Consider the following 14,865-nt stretch of genomic DNA (forward strand, 5'->3'; position numbering starts at 1 on the left):
GGACTGAGGGCCGGAGTTTGATTGTTGTATTCATATAGAAGGTTGTGGCCAAGTACTGCACCAGGGTGACCAATCCTGCTCTGGTGAGGGAATGCGTTATCGGCTCTGGTCACCGGGATCAGGCCACACTCCTGGCCTGGTTATGCAATTTTATCAGCACGCTGATTTTTTTTAATCCAGTGGAAAATTGCGCGGCACCGGGATTCGAGCCATGGTCCACTGGCATCCGAGGTGGATGCTTTACCTCTACGCCACCACTGCATCTTTCGTTTACTTAGTATGTACTAAAACTGGCATAGTCTGACAAGTGCGTATGAAGAATATGAATGAGCGGTCATGACATGAATATCGTGACATGTGGGTCAAGTAGGTCATGAAACAGCCGCTACGTCTTGGTGTTCTCAGGGTCGTTTTGTGTACTTGGTAGGCTCCTCGCACAGCGTTTCGCATATGCTAGCAGATCCCAGAGAGCGTGGGATCTGCCGGCCTTTAGCGGAGGTACTTAGTCAAAGGCAAAAAGCACTTACGAGCGAGATCGCTGTTTGAGGTGCAACATCGAAAAGCGGGCCGACGTCTTCCACGTCGTTTAGAAGTGCAGAGTCTTTACAAAGCACCGACGCAAGCTTATAAGCAGCCTACCTGCAGCCCTCCGTCGGGCCAGTTTTCAGCAGCGGAAGACGTTAAAAGGGGAGCAACCGCGCAGTAGGCGCATACTGGACAGTCGCAGTATTTGTCTGCGCCGACGTCATTGCCGACGCTATCTTAACTTGCCTTGTGCCAGTTCCCTTCCCTCTCCAATTTCTTGCTGCAAGAGTGTCGCCACCAAAAGGAAAAGTCATAGCCGCTTATTGTAATTTCAACTTTTGCAACAACCCGGGATAGCAGGCAACAATATCTTCGATTTAAAAATTACGTTGCAGAAGCACATGTCAGTGCTAACGACTAACAACATGCTAATGAACGGCAATGAAGGAAATGCTAACGATTCGTGAAAAAAAGAAAAAGAAAGACTTCTAAAAACGTAGCAAATTTATTAAGGATGAAAACATCGTCACTTCCATGCAGAGGTGGTTTTCCCTGACGCGATTCTCCACAAACTGTCACGTAGACCCTCGCACGGTTCCGAGGATCCGAGCCCCTCAGGGGGACGACTAACTCAGCCGCGTGTGTTGTGTGTGCCCGAAGCGGACGCTCGTTCGGTCTCCACAGGGAGCGAGACAGAGCGCCGCAAGGAGAATGCCCAGAGTTGAGGAAAAGCGTTTATTAGACGGCTACGTTGGCGTTGACTGTTGTACGCAATCGGCGCGACCCGCATGAGCCGCAGCTCCCGCAAATCAAGGGTGCCACAACAGTACCGGAGAACGCTGTAACACGCCGCTATACGACATGATGGCTCACAACGACTGTGCTACCAGGGTAGCGTTCCTTCAGCTCGGCGCAGCCTCCGAGGACGACAGCACGACCTGGCGCAGTATGTCCGCGCACGTGAAGTGAGGAGCGTCTCTATTGCGTATCGTTCAGAACAGGAACAGGATAGGCGTGCACCCACCTCGTGTCAGTCATATTAAATCAACGTTGAGATTACCTTTCTAGAAACCTCTGCCGAGTGTGTTTAATGCAAATATAGTGTTTGATTAGAGGCACCATTATGAACGAAAGGCGCTCATAATATTTACCCCAATCGAGGTCGTTTGTGGCTGATTGAGAATAATAGGCTGCATCGGTTGTCTCGAAGCTCAGTGATTACCTGGTACTATCGCTCGTTATAGAAAAGTGTCAATTTGCCGCATATAATACGGTAAATTCATACAAATTCATATAAGCGTGGAGGTATGCGAGTCTTTCTTCTGAAAGTGTCTGCAGGTCCCTCCTAGGAAGAAAAATTTGCCTGCTAACTAGCTTGGTAGAGCTTGAGTAGGCTAGAAGCAGCTGGAGCTATGTCAAGCGATATTTTAGATTTCAGGATGGTTGGATAGGACTGATGTCTCCAAGCCACGTGATCGTAGCCATTGTGAAGCCAATTATTTAGAAAAAGTTGAAAGCTTGAAGGCATTGCCAAGGAGGGTCCAGAGAAGCCTCAACGAATGAGAGGTGGCGGGGGGGGGGGGGGGGGTGATCTCGGCAGTGCATAAGGTGAACAGAGGGTGCGCGAGGTGACACGGTCAATCTTGTTTGTGCGGAAGTTCCCGGCACGCTTCAGAGAAGGTGAGGACATAATTGCTTCATTAGGCATATGAAACCTCTTGTAGCGTAATCAGCACCAGAAATGGAACGCGCGGAAGACTATTCTTCGTAGATTTCGTACGCACGTTTCGAAGCGCGCAAGTTGGCCGGTTGTTTGTTCCACAATAATAAACCTTTTGAAGCCATGATATAAGCAAAATAATCTTTTAGAATAACTTATTACTAGAAAGATATGTTCAAGAGGGAATTGTGAAAGCGCCTGTCCATCCTTTCAGGCTTAAAGTAACGTCCAAGTCAGCCTGTTTTTTCTCTAGACTATTTGCGTTATTTAAACATAAAGTTTACTGCATTTAGTGATGCTATAAAGAAACATAATTGGTACCTGTACGCAATTTATAACCATTTCAACTATCATTTTAACCAAGACAATTTTTTTGCATTCATAATCAACATTTCTAAGTTTTCTGTAGAGAGGGTGCAATTACTAAGGACCCACTATATTACTCATGTTCGTAGCAACCATACTGAATCATATGTGTACTTGTGAAATAAACCATACTGAATCATATTTGTACTTGTGAAATAAACCACACTGAATCATATTTGTACTTGTGAAATAAACTGCATTTTTTTACTGCTCTCTTAAGCATGTAGAAGCCATTATGCAAGGTAGTGTCTGCTTAGAGACAGGAAACAGCCTTTCTGCGTGCCACTTTATCTTCACTAAAGTACGTTCTCCACACACTCAGTTCTACTGCTATTATACTACATGGAACCGTTTAGAGGGCAGTTTACCTGAAGTGTTAGTGGTATTTAGTGGCTGTATTCGGTCATGGAAATGATATATCTGGTTGTTGCATATGGATCCATGCATTTTCATACCAGTGCAAGTCTATTGGCCCCTAAGACGCACATGCAGCGGAACCTACTCATGATCTGTGGAACAAAGGAAATAGAATCGTATATTTGTTGCACTATTTCAGACACACGTGTTTATTAAGTGCATGCATGGTATAGTATGCTAACGGTGGGCCACTAGTATCACAAAACAGTGGTCCTTTCTGACTCTGAAAATCAAACTATTTAGATGCACGGCGCTCGAACGTTGAGAATAGGTGAAGGAAATGAGCGGACTGCAATGCATTATGTGCACTCAGGGTTTGCTTAGGCTCTACTGCTGCACTTGTGTAAGTTGGGTTATTGGTTCTTAAACATAAAAGGGAATAACGAAAAGTCGATTATCCTGCTGCACATGCGAAGCGGCAGATGTCATACTTCGTATGAAAGCCTCCAATAATTTTTCATTACCAACTTTGGCACACGTTAAAGTTGGTTAGTGCTGATGCCCTTTTGTCCCTATATATGCTAATACTTGCATGAGCTTAAGGAAAACATTGTTCTACTGAAGTTTACAAAGAGAAGCTTATAAGGAGTGCGATAACAAAACATAGAACACAAATACATTTCTTTGTAAACATTCGTATAACTATTTAGGTACTGGTATCATGTATCGGCAAGAAGTATTTTGCTTCACTGTATTTATTACTTCTTTAAAAGATTATCAATTTAGTATGTGTGCAATACTAGAGTCGCATGAAATCAGGGCTTGACAACAACTCATCTGGTTGGGAATTAACATGGCACAAGAAAGACACTGAGTGCAGTGAAAGTGAAACTTTCCTTTTTGTAGTTGCCTTTCGTGTGCTTTGGCGGAAGCAATTGCGGGAAGGTAACTGGTAAGTGAACACCATTCCTTTCCCGACACAGCAGAAGGTTACTAAAGCTTTGTCTCGAATGGGCTGATATGAGGCAATGGTATGTTGCTTCAAAACAATTTAAAATCAGCATATCTAAATACCTTCATTACCTCCTCCCCATTAAAATGCTGGTGCTAAGAACGATCTATAGCAGAAAAAAAAGTTTGCGAAGCATAGGAACAACACAAGAACCAATATAAATGCCTTGTCATTAGACATAACAATCGTCATTAAAATTGATGAATGTGAATTTAAAATAAAACTACAGAACACATAAAAACGCGTCAACGGACACGCCTGAAGCATTTTGGAAGGCAATAGCACCGCTTTCCTAGATGAAACTTCCGACACAAGGAAACAATTTATTTTGTGAGACAGAATAAAAGAAATCCTTAATGTCCAGGAAAAACATATGCCTTATTAAAAAATTCGTCTGCAGGAAGTGCATGACAGATGAAGAATTCTCAGTCGGAAAGTTATCATCAACAAGTGAATTAACAAGCTTCACTAAAAACGGGCTAATCATTCAGCCCCCTACCGCGTTCGCTCACAACTGTCCAGCATTTTAATGGGGAGGGGGGAACTAATGAAAGTATTTAAATATGTTGATTATATTTGCCCGCTGGAAGGTGACAAAGGGCGACAATATCTGTCCCCTCTTTTCACGTATTCTCTCTTTTAGATGAGCCATGGGCTGTATAACTTCATCATCAGAATTTAATGAAATAAAAAAAATTTAGAAAAAAATCGAAACCAATATAGAATATATAAACTGCGCCACCAGGACTTCGTCCCTCCAGCTCACGCCGTGGGCCCCCAGATGTTGTAGATCGATGAAGATGGAATTTTCTGGCATGGGGTGGAGCCAATTTTGGACGTGGGCAGCGAGGCTGCCGGGCTTGACACCGTCAGCACCAAAGCCGATGATGCGCAAGACCATCTTGAGCGCGAAACAGCTCGCCCCTGCCATTACTGCAGATAATGAGAAAAAAGGCATACTCAGCTTTCTCAAATTGAAACTGTATAAAGGTAGCAATTACGACGAGCCACTCATAATACACCCAGTCAATCTCGAAGGATAGATGACCCTTCCAGAAGCGTCGCAAGGTATGTCTTATGCAAAGAGATGGTTTATATGGAGACAAAATTGCGAATAAAAGGCAGTCACAATAATTTCTCAAGTCGTCCGTCCATGGCTTAATTAAATATCATATGCTGCATTGGTTACCTCGCAGCTCGAGGCTCGCGTGTCACTATAGTGCGCTTGAGTCAGACAGCCGCTTTGGGATAGGGGTATGCTTCTGCAAATAATAAGGTACCTTTATACAGGCGTGTAGGCAAATGCGATTTCTAGTGATGTCATCGATAGTGCAGTACGGATAAAAGTGTTTTTATGCGAAGCATATTACTAGAGCTCAACCCAGCTCCTCAGGCGCGGCGGTGTCGCCTTCAATGACCTTTGACCCCATGCCATACCACGTGGCACCGTGACGTCACGACAGAGGAGAAACGGGGCTCCAACTCGCGCCGTCGCTCGCGGCGTCGCCTTCAAGGCTGACCACGTGACACCGTGGCGTCACGACAGAGGAGAAACGGGGCTCCAACTCGCGCCGTCGTGGCGGTATATAAGCAGCTGCGCTTGTTTCTAGGTGGCTTTGGCTCAACTCTTGCAAGATGGGCTGGGTGGGAATCGAACCAGGGTCTCCGGAGTGTGAGACGGAGACACTACCACTGAGCCACGAGTACGATGCTTCAAAGCGGTACAAAAGCGCCTCTAGTGAATGCGGTGTTGCCTTAGAAACGAGCTGTTTCTAAGGCTCAGGCGTGCGTCGCTTGCTCAGGCGCACATTTCGTTGCCGCGCCGAACGCTGCGTTGCTCGACGCTCACCGCGTCCAATGCGGGGTGCGTAGTCGCTGCGCCGTAGCCCATTGTCTTACACCCCTTGGCGGGTCGACGGGAACACTGTCACGTTCCACTCTTGAAGGCGAAGCAGAGTAACGCATGAGTTGTTTCTTCCTCTAGCCGAACCAAATATAGCCAAGCAACAGCAGTTCACCAGGCTAAACAGTGCTTCAACAACTAAACTAAAGGCTAGTATGCTTCGCATCCTGGGCTTAACCTTAGCTAAGCCACAGCCATTTTTTTCTTTCTTCTTATCATGATTCGCCTAATGAAGTTACAATGCATCTGATTAACCATTTACAAGCAATTTCTGAGCACGTGCTGGTAGGCGAGTTGGTTATACATGATTACAACCAAGACGCCAAATAAAAGAACGGATGAAGTAAAAAAAACTACACGGCATAACCACGTAGGCGCAAACACGTTTGCTCCTACGTTGTTCATATATATATATATATATATATATATATATATATATATATATTGCCACTAGATATCACGCGCCAGCGCTGAGAAAGAAGTGACGGGAACGCGCGCTCGGCAAGCGGTGGGTGCTGTGGACGCCGGCTTGAATTTTTGTGCACGCTATCTTGTACAACTGTCTCTCTCGCCGACGCCAGGTAGATCTTCAATTGTCTTTTCGTGACAAAACTTGTGGAGGTGCGGGGTACGGTTCATCCGATGCCACAAACCACTCCTGGTAGCAGGAGTACCAGCCTTGTACTAGTGGACACCCCTGTTCACTGGGCCAGCAGGAGAATCCGAGGATTACCTCCGCAGCTTGATCACCTCTACGCAACAACGTCGACGCCCCCTCGGACCAGTATAGAAGGAACATACGTCGTTATCGACAATTATGCAAGGTACGGCCACAACGGCAACTCAGTACCTGCTGCAGAGTCTCAGAGCGCCGAAAGTGTTCCACAGGGATGTCTTCGAGGATGTAGAAGACTGGTTAATCCAGTTTGAGCGCGTTGCTGAGATAAACGAATGGAACGACGCGGCGAAGTTGAGAAATGTCTACTTTAGCTTGGAGGACGGGGCTCGCGCTTGGTACGAGAAGCGAGAAGGGCTCCTCAAATCGTGGCTCGAGTTCCGCCGTGCCTTGCTGGATACATACACCAATGCTGATCGCTGCAAACGAGCCGAACGGACGCTCCAATCCCGCATTCATCTGCCGAATGAGATCGTCACGTCGTACGTAGAGGATATGACGCGCCTCTTCCGTCGGGTGGACCCTACCAAGTCAGAGCAAAAGAAGCTGCGCCATTTCATGCGGGGAGTTAAAGAACAGCTATTTGCTGGCCTGGTTCGAAGCCCGCCGAAGACCGTGGGTGAATTTTTAACTGAAGCCACCACGATGGAAAAGGTGCTGCACCATCGCTCAGCTTTCTATGAAAGGCAAATGAACGCTACTTCACCTTTGCACCAGCGCTCAGCTACGTATGACAGGCACGCGAATGCTGCTTCACTGACGGACGCGGTAGCCTTTGGAAACCTGGAAGTTCTGCGAGACCTTATCCGCTCTGTGGTTCGTGATGAGCTTCAACTGCTCAGCTGTCCGCCTCAGCGCATGCTGGGTTCCATTGCTGCCCTCGTGAGAAGGGAAGTGCAGCAACCGATTCAAAGTCTCGTCCCAAGCAGTAATGCGTCGCCGGCGACAGCACAGAGTTGCAGCGCCGTCGTATCCGGAAGTTTTGGGGCGAGTCCCTGTCCGCGCTCCGATCCATTTCATCCCCGCCACGTCTTACGCCGCGTCATACGTCCCGCCGCTCCCATCAGTGCAACCGATCCAACGTATAAAAGATCGGCGCCCGCTCGAAAGGAAATCTGACGTCGGGCGTACCCCGGACAGAAGGCCTCTGTGCTATCACTGTGGAGAAGCCGGTCACATATACCGCGAGTTCCCATACCGCCGCCTCGGACTGCAAGAATTTGCCGCGGATTCACCCAGGCCCAGATATGGCGAAAGGCCTAGGGCGATTGAAGAGTACCTGAACCAGCAGGATATGCCACTGTTCCCACAGCGGCAGTCGCGCTCGCAGTCCCCAGGGCGATCTTCCCCAGCTCCTAGAAGCCCTCCAATGGCAGCGCAGGGACGATCGCCACGCCCTTGCCGGGAAAACTAAGAACAGAGACCTTCGGGGGCGGGTCCGCTCCCATTGAGGCAAGCACGGTCTATTGAGCATGATTCAATGACGACAGCAGCCGAACTCAGCGACAGACTCTCGCTAGACATACCTGTTGTGCTCGACGGCCGCCACATTAGTGCGTTATTGGACACGGGTGCAGACTACTCGATCTTGTGCGGAAAACTAGCGACGGAACTTAGAAAAGTTATCACGCCTTGGTCTGGAACGCAAATTCGTACTGCTGGCGGGCATATCGTAACACCGTTGGGCATGTGCACGGTCAGAGTACAAATTCGTGGGTATACGTTTCCAGCCAGATGCCTTATACTCCGCGACTGCTCTCGGGGCCTCATCTTGGGCGTCGACTTTCTGCGAGAGTATGGTGCCATTATAGACCTCCGGGAGCGCACAGTGATTTTTCGACAGAGAGAGCAGCGAACAGTCGCGACCATTGCCGACGTAACGCGCTTCGGGATTACGCCGACAATGTAACTTTACCACGACGCGCAATTGTCCTGGTAGCGGTCGTATGCGACGATCTGCGTGATGGCGAAGCTGTTGCAGAGGGCAATTCCTCCCTTATGCTGACTCATGCTGTATGTGCAGCCCGCAGTCTCATTATGCTTCGAGGTGGACATTCTGCGCTCCTCATGGCGAACTTCAGCCAGGAACATCGGCACCTGTTTCGTCGTACTACTATCGCTTTTGCTGAGCCCATAGCAGACGTTGCTGAATGCTTTGCGTCTATGACAGAGGACAACCCAGCTCAGACACTCAGCAATATCGACATCAATTCAGAACTTTCGGAAGAAAAGCAAAAAGCGCTGCGCGAGTTGCTACTTCGGTTCAAGGAGGGCTTCGCATCTACTTCTAAGGTACGCCAGACGCCCCTCACGAGACACCGAATAATCACGTGTGACGATTCTCGTCCCATACGACAACTGCCTTATTGCGTATCGGTGAAAGAGCGCAACGTGATTAATGCACAAGTGAAAGAAATGCTTGACGATGACGTCATACAACCATCCCAAAGCCCTTGGTCGTCGCCGGTGGTCCTTGTCAAAAAGAAAGACGGAACGCTTCGGTTCTGTGTTGACTATAGAAAGTTGAATAACGTCACAAAAAAGAGGTTTATCTGCTTGCGCGGATCGATGATTCGTTAAATCGGCTCCGACGAACCAGGTACTTTTCATTCATAGATTTGAAGAGTGGATATTGGCAAATCGAAGTTGACGAACGAGATCGCGAAAAAACGGCCTTTGTTACCCCGGATGGACTGTACGAATTTAAAATACTTCCATTAGGCCTGTGTTCTGCACCGGCCCCATTGCAGAGAATGGTGGACACTGTTCTGACGGGTCTGAAGTGGCAGAGTTGTTTAGTATACTTAGATGACGTCGTCGTGTTTGCGGCGATCTTCGAAGAACATCTGAAGCGTTTAGAGGCGGTACTTGAGGCACTCCGCTGCGCCAATCTCACACTAAAGCCAGAAAAGTGTCACTTCGGTTACGAAGAGTTGAAGTTTCTCGGGCATGGGGTCGTGAACGCTGACGGTGTCCAGCCTGACCCAGACAAAACATCTGCTGTTGTTGCTTTTCTGACTCCTCGTTACAAGAAAGCAGTATGCCGCTTCCTCGGTCTGTGTGCCTACTATCGTCGCTTCATCGCTAATTTCTCCCGGATCGCTGAACCACTCATACGCCTCACGCGAGAAGACACACCCTTCGTTTGGATGGATGAGCAGGACGCAGCTTTCACCGAGTTACGGCAGCGCGTGCAGGAATCGCCCGTTCTCGCTTACTTTGACGAGGACGCTGTCACTGAGGTGCATACCGACGCAAGCAACATCGGTCTTGGCGCTGTTCTCGTTCAACACCAGGAAGGCGTCGAGCGAGTGATCGCTTACACCAGTCGCACCCTTTCACGCGCCAAAATCAACTACTCCACTTCCGAGAAAGTGTGTCTAGCGGTTGTGTGGGCCATCATGAAATTTCGGCCTTATTTCTAGGGTCGCCCTTTCAAGGTGGCGACAGATCACCATTCCTTGTGTAGGTTAGCCAACTTACGAGACCCGTCCGGGTGACTTGCTCGATGGAGTCTCCGTCTGCAGGAGTTCGATGTTACCATCGTCTACAAATCGGGCCGCAAACACGAAGATGCGGACACGTTGTCGCGCGCTCCCGTCAAAACTTGCCATAAGGACATGGACGAAGACGGCGCATTCCTTTGGGCCCTCACCGCATCCGACCTGATCACACGGCAGCGCGAGGAGGACGAAATACGCCCTCTCATCAATCACCTAGAAGGCAAGAATGTTACAATCCCACGACACATATGTCGCAGTCTCTGGACATTCTGCCTCCGAAAGGGTGTCCTCTACAAGAAAAACTAGAGTGCCAGCGACAAAGAGTATCTATTGGTCGTAACTGCCACCCTCCGTGATGACATTCTCCTAGCCTGCCATGATGAGCCCACGTCTGGACACTTCGGATTTTCACGTACTCTTGCCAAGGTACGCCGGAAGTACTACTGGCCCAGACTTTCTACCACGGTGAAGCGTAACGTGCAAAGCTGCCGTGAATTTCAACGCAGGAAATCACCGTATTTGAAGCCCGGGGGGTTACTCCAACCCATCGCACCACCTAGCGCGCCGTTTGATCATATCGACATGGATCTTCTGGGGCCCTTTCCCTTGTCAGCCAGCGGAAAGAAGTGGATTATAATCGCCACAGACTGTCTAACACGCTACGCCGAGACGAAAGCTGTACAACGTGCCACGGCCTACGAAGTTGTCCAGTTCTTTATCGAACAGATAGTCCTAAGACATGGTGCCCTATCACATGTCACACCGACAGAGAAACTGCCTTTACAGCCCAACTGATAGAGGACATATTCGAGTTGAGCTGCACGCAGCATCGCAAGGCCACTGCATCCTATCATCCGCACACCAATGGACTGACGCAACGGCTAAACAAAACCATTGCTGACGTGCTGTCTATGTATGTAGACGTCCAGCATAAAACATCGGATCAAGTCCTGCCGTACGTTACATTCGCGTACAACACCGCCATTCAGGAAACAACACATTTCGCACCGTTCCGCCTTGTATACGGGCGCGAGGTCCAGACCACGCTAGATGCAATTCTCCCGTACGACACCGACGCATCAATTACTTCCTACGACGAGCAACTTACTCAACACGCAGAGGCAGCTCGTTAACTAGCGCGCATACACATCACGACGCAGCAGAGTACAACACACGACGCTACAACCTTCGACATCGGCAAGTCGAGTACCAGCCAGGTGACCAAGTCTAGGTGTGGACTCCAATTCGTCGCCAGGGGTTGTCTGAGAAGCTGCTTAGTAGATACTTTGCACCCTACAAAGTGATAGGCCGCGTTAGTGAAGTGAACTATGAGGTCATTCCCGACGGTGCCGCGTCGCCTCGGCGTCGGCAGCACCACTCAGAGATAGTGCATGTTATTCGCCTTAAATCGTATTTCTCGCGTTAAGGCGGCGCCAACCCGATCTCATACGATTTCCACACTTCCACTTTCTTTTAGTAAGCATTCTAGTTTAGTAAGCATCGGGTCGATGCTTTTCTTTTGGCGGGGGGATAGTGCCGATAGGTGTCTCACGCCAGCGCTGAGAAAGAAGTGACTGGAACGCGCGCTCGGCAAGACGTGGGCGCTGAAGAAGAAGAAGCAGAGACTGAGGACGCCGGCTTGAGTTTATGTGTACACTATCTTGTACAACTGTCTGTCTCGCCGACGCCGGGTAGATCTTCAATTGTCTTTTCGTGACAATATATATTGTTGAATTGAAGCAGAAGCAGTGCATTTGAGACTATGTTAGGACCTAATACATGTACTCCACTGATTCAGTCAACTACGATCTGATTTCAAAAACAAGGATTTTCAACGGTCGATTTGTACAGCAAAAGAAATTAATTCAACAGCTTGCAAAACCAAAACTTCCAAGCAAGTGCAAAGAAAAAAAAATGTTGCATACGCGGAGTCAGGAGACTCAAGATGCATGGGCACATTTTTAAAGAGGATAGCAAAATGTTTCACTAATTTTTTAAGTGACCCACCTTACCAAAACTTTAGTAAAAAATGACAGCAAGTAATGACTTGCAGGCGATTACATTTTTGGCAGTGCTGTAATTAACAGATTTCTTTTTTACTTAGCATTGCTGACTGTACTTAAGACTTCTACGCTAACGAATTCTATTTAAGAGGAACCTTTGGCGCCGGCCCAACTCCAACGCGGCCTATTCAAATGCTTGTAAAATGCGGAAACGCTAGTTTCTCAGATAAACCTTCAACCGTTTTTTGTGAAATTTGCTGCATTCGAGAGAGAAATATAAATTGTAGTTACTCTTCGTTGCGAAATTTCGATTTAGGGCTTGAACGCCGCCTATTCAAATAGATGTAAAACGCAGAAATGCTAGTATAAGATAAGCACTGGACCGATTCTAATGAAACTTGCTGCATTTGAGAGATAACGTTAAATCCTATTTACTGTTTCAAGCGAAATATCCATTAAAGGCCTGAATTTTGCTAAAAGAATTTTCAAAAATTCGAAAGTCCGAGAAAAAAAAGAAGCCCTATGTTTACAGTTTAATAGCTCTCAGTCATAAACAGACATCAAAGTTCTGGAAACGGCATTCTTTAGATCATGCAAAGCGGACGACTTTTATTTTTCAATTTATATCTTACGTGAACTTGTTTTGTTGTGTACAAGGGTTCCGGAAAAGTTGTATATCCCTATTACTAAATTTTTTCAGATTCATCTATACGTATCAATTTTGTCTACTTTAGATGTACTATCAGTTAAAATTCACAGAAATGGGATATCATATTTTATGTTGAGTTACAGATTAAAACTTGATAGTTCGTTTTCTGAAAATTTGCTATTTTTCCCAAATTTTAATGAAAGGTTGACAACCTCAATCAAAAATTCGAAAGGAACAGACACTAGATTTTAAGTTTTCTATTAAATGCAACACACTCCGCCAAATTTGGTGCAGTGGCTGCCTAGAAAAACGAATTCTCCTTTTACATGTATTCAGATAGGAGCACCCGAGCTGTACCTTCCTCTTGAGCAGTTACTTTATTCACTAGGCAAGCTCTAAGTGCTGAAGCAGCTTTGAGCACTAGCATTTGGAAGGAACTACAATGGAACGCCCACGGTCGCCCCACGCAGCTGTCCCAAGGATGCGCATGTTCAGATGGGTGAACTCGGACACTCAATCGTCATCAGCCTATTTTGATGTCCACTGCAGGATGAAGGCCAGTCCCTGTGACCTCAAATTACCCATTTCTTGCGCGACCTGATTACAACTCGCGCCTACAAATTTCCTAATTTCATCCCCCGCCTCATTCTCCGTCATCCTGCACTGCCTTTCGCTTCTCTTGACACCTATTCGCCAGTTCTAATGGTCCACCAATTGTATATCCTACGCATTGCATGCATTCCCAGCTGCATATCACCAATAGTATATGTATCTTAATCTCTCAACCCCCGCACATGTGAGCTGCCAAATAAATCGGCACTTTTACGACTCCATAGCGATGATTTCTTCGGACGCTGATGGCAGGAACGCATATACGGACAATTTTTTGCGTTTCTTTTGCCCGACAAGCAGCGCCTTATTCAAGCACCAGCCACACTGAAGTGCAACGCTCTGTAGAAGGCCCAGTTGCGAGCATCAGGGCATTAACCCAACATAGGCATGTGGGCAAAGTGTTCCCGAGTAACAACACGGTGCTTCAGCTTGCACATCCAGCGAGTTGTAGTGTTGGTGCAGATGTCACCAGAAGAAAATAGAGATAGTCGACCAATGGAAATTTTGAAACGCAGTTACCATTAAGCTATGTAACACGTGGAAAGCTGCGGAACATGCAATGAAAAATGCAGGCCTTGTTCTATTTATTGCGTTTCTACAGCGTTAATAACATTTGGACGAAAAATTAAGTAGAAATATTCGATTTCTTTTTAGTAAATTGTAATTGGAATATGCGGCATGAAATACAACTTGCTACTTATGAGTGATCCGTGCCTTTGGCGTAAGTGGGCTGGCATTGACAAAATATAGGATGCCATGTTTTAACCATTTCCAGGATCATAAACCTGTTCACAAAACACAATTCTGTAGTGCGTTTATGAGTGCGAAACCCGTGCCACGATTCTTATTTTTACTTTGTACTGCAGTTAAGAAATCGTTACCTTTTTTCCGGATCGCTCAAATTCCTGACTGAACGAGCTTGTATTGTTGTACAACTGTTGAAAGAAATGACTGTTTTTGACGTTCCTGAAAACCTCTGCTTATTGTAAAGTTGCTGAAATATGCTGCTGGGACAGTTGTTTTATTTAAACAACCATGTGGGTGCTGCGATGCATTTACACGCCAAGTCGATTTGGCAGTTAGCCTTCAACATAACCATGCGACAAAATTCTATCAATGCTGATGTATTTTGTTTCCTTAATATCGAGCGTTACCCTTACTGCAAATTTGTGCTGATGTTGGGATAGCGGTATTATTGATACTGAACTGAGCTTATGAGCCGCAACCACCAATTAAGGATTATTGTCTTGCGCTTCTGTTTCTTTCTAAGCCACTAAATATTTCAGCCGCTTGTTTGAATTCCAATTGAAAAATTTCTCCACATTAACTTTGTAGAACGAAAAGTTTACAAGAGTCAAAACAGTTAAGGCAATTTGTCACAGTCTGGTTATACATACGTATCACACATCACTGTTCATACATAATATCCCACATTATATATATATATATATCTATATATAGCTTGATTACGGTTACTGCTACCCTCTCATTAATGCTGCAGACTTCATCAGGTGCCTGCTATGTCCTTATTGATTAGTG

At 46.7% G+C, this 14,865-nt stretch overlaps 1 long non-coding RNA gene across 1 annotated transcript in view; it reads right to left on the reverse strand.

Annotated features, from left to right (window-relative positions):
* Positions 1 to 4,640: 4,640 nt before the first annotated feature.
* LOC140217114 (uncharacterized) overlaps positions 4,641 to 14,865 on the reverse strand; it is a 43,833-nt gene continuing 33,608 nt past the window's right edge. The window contains exon 4 of the long non-coding RNA XR_011893617.1: positions 4,641 to 4,913. This is a non-coding gene — a long non-coding RNA (uncharacterized lncRNA). The remainder of the gene's footprint in view (positions 4,914 to 14,865) is intronic.

Source organism: Dermacentor andersoni, chromosome 4 (assembly GCF_023375885.2).
Source record: "Dermacentor andersoni chromosome 4, qqDerAnde1_hic_scaffold, whole genome shotgun sequence".
NCBI classification, from domain to species: domain Eukaryota; kingdom Metazoa; phylum Arthropoda; class Arachnida; order Ixodida; family Ixodidae; genus Dermacentor; species Dermacentor andersoni.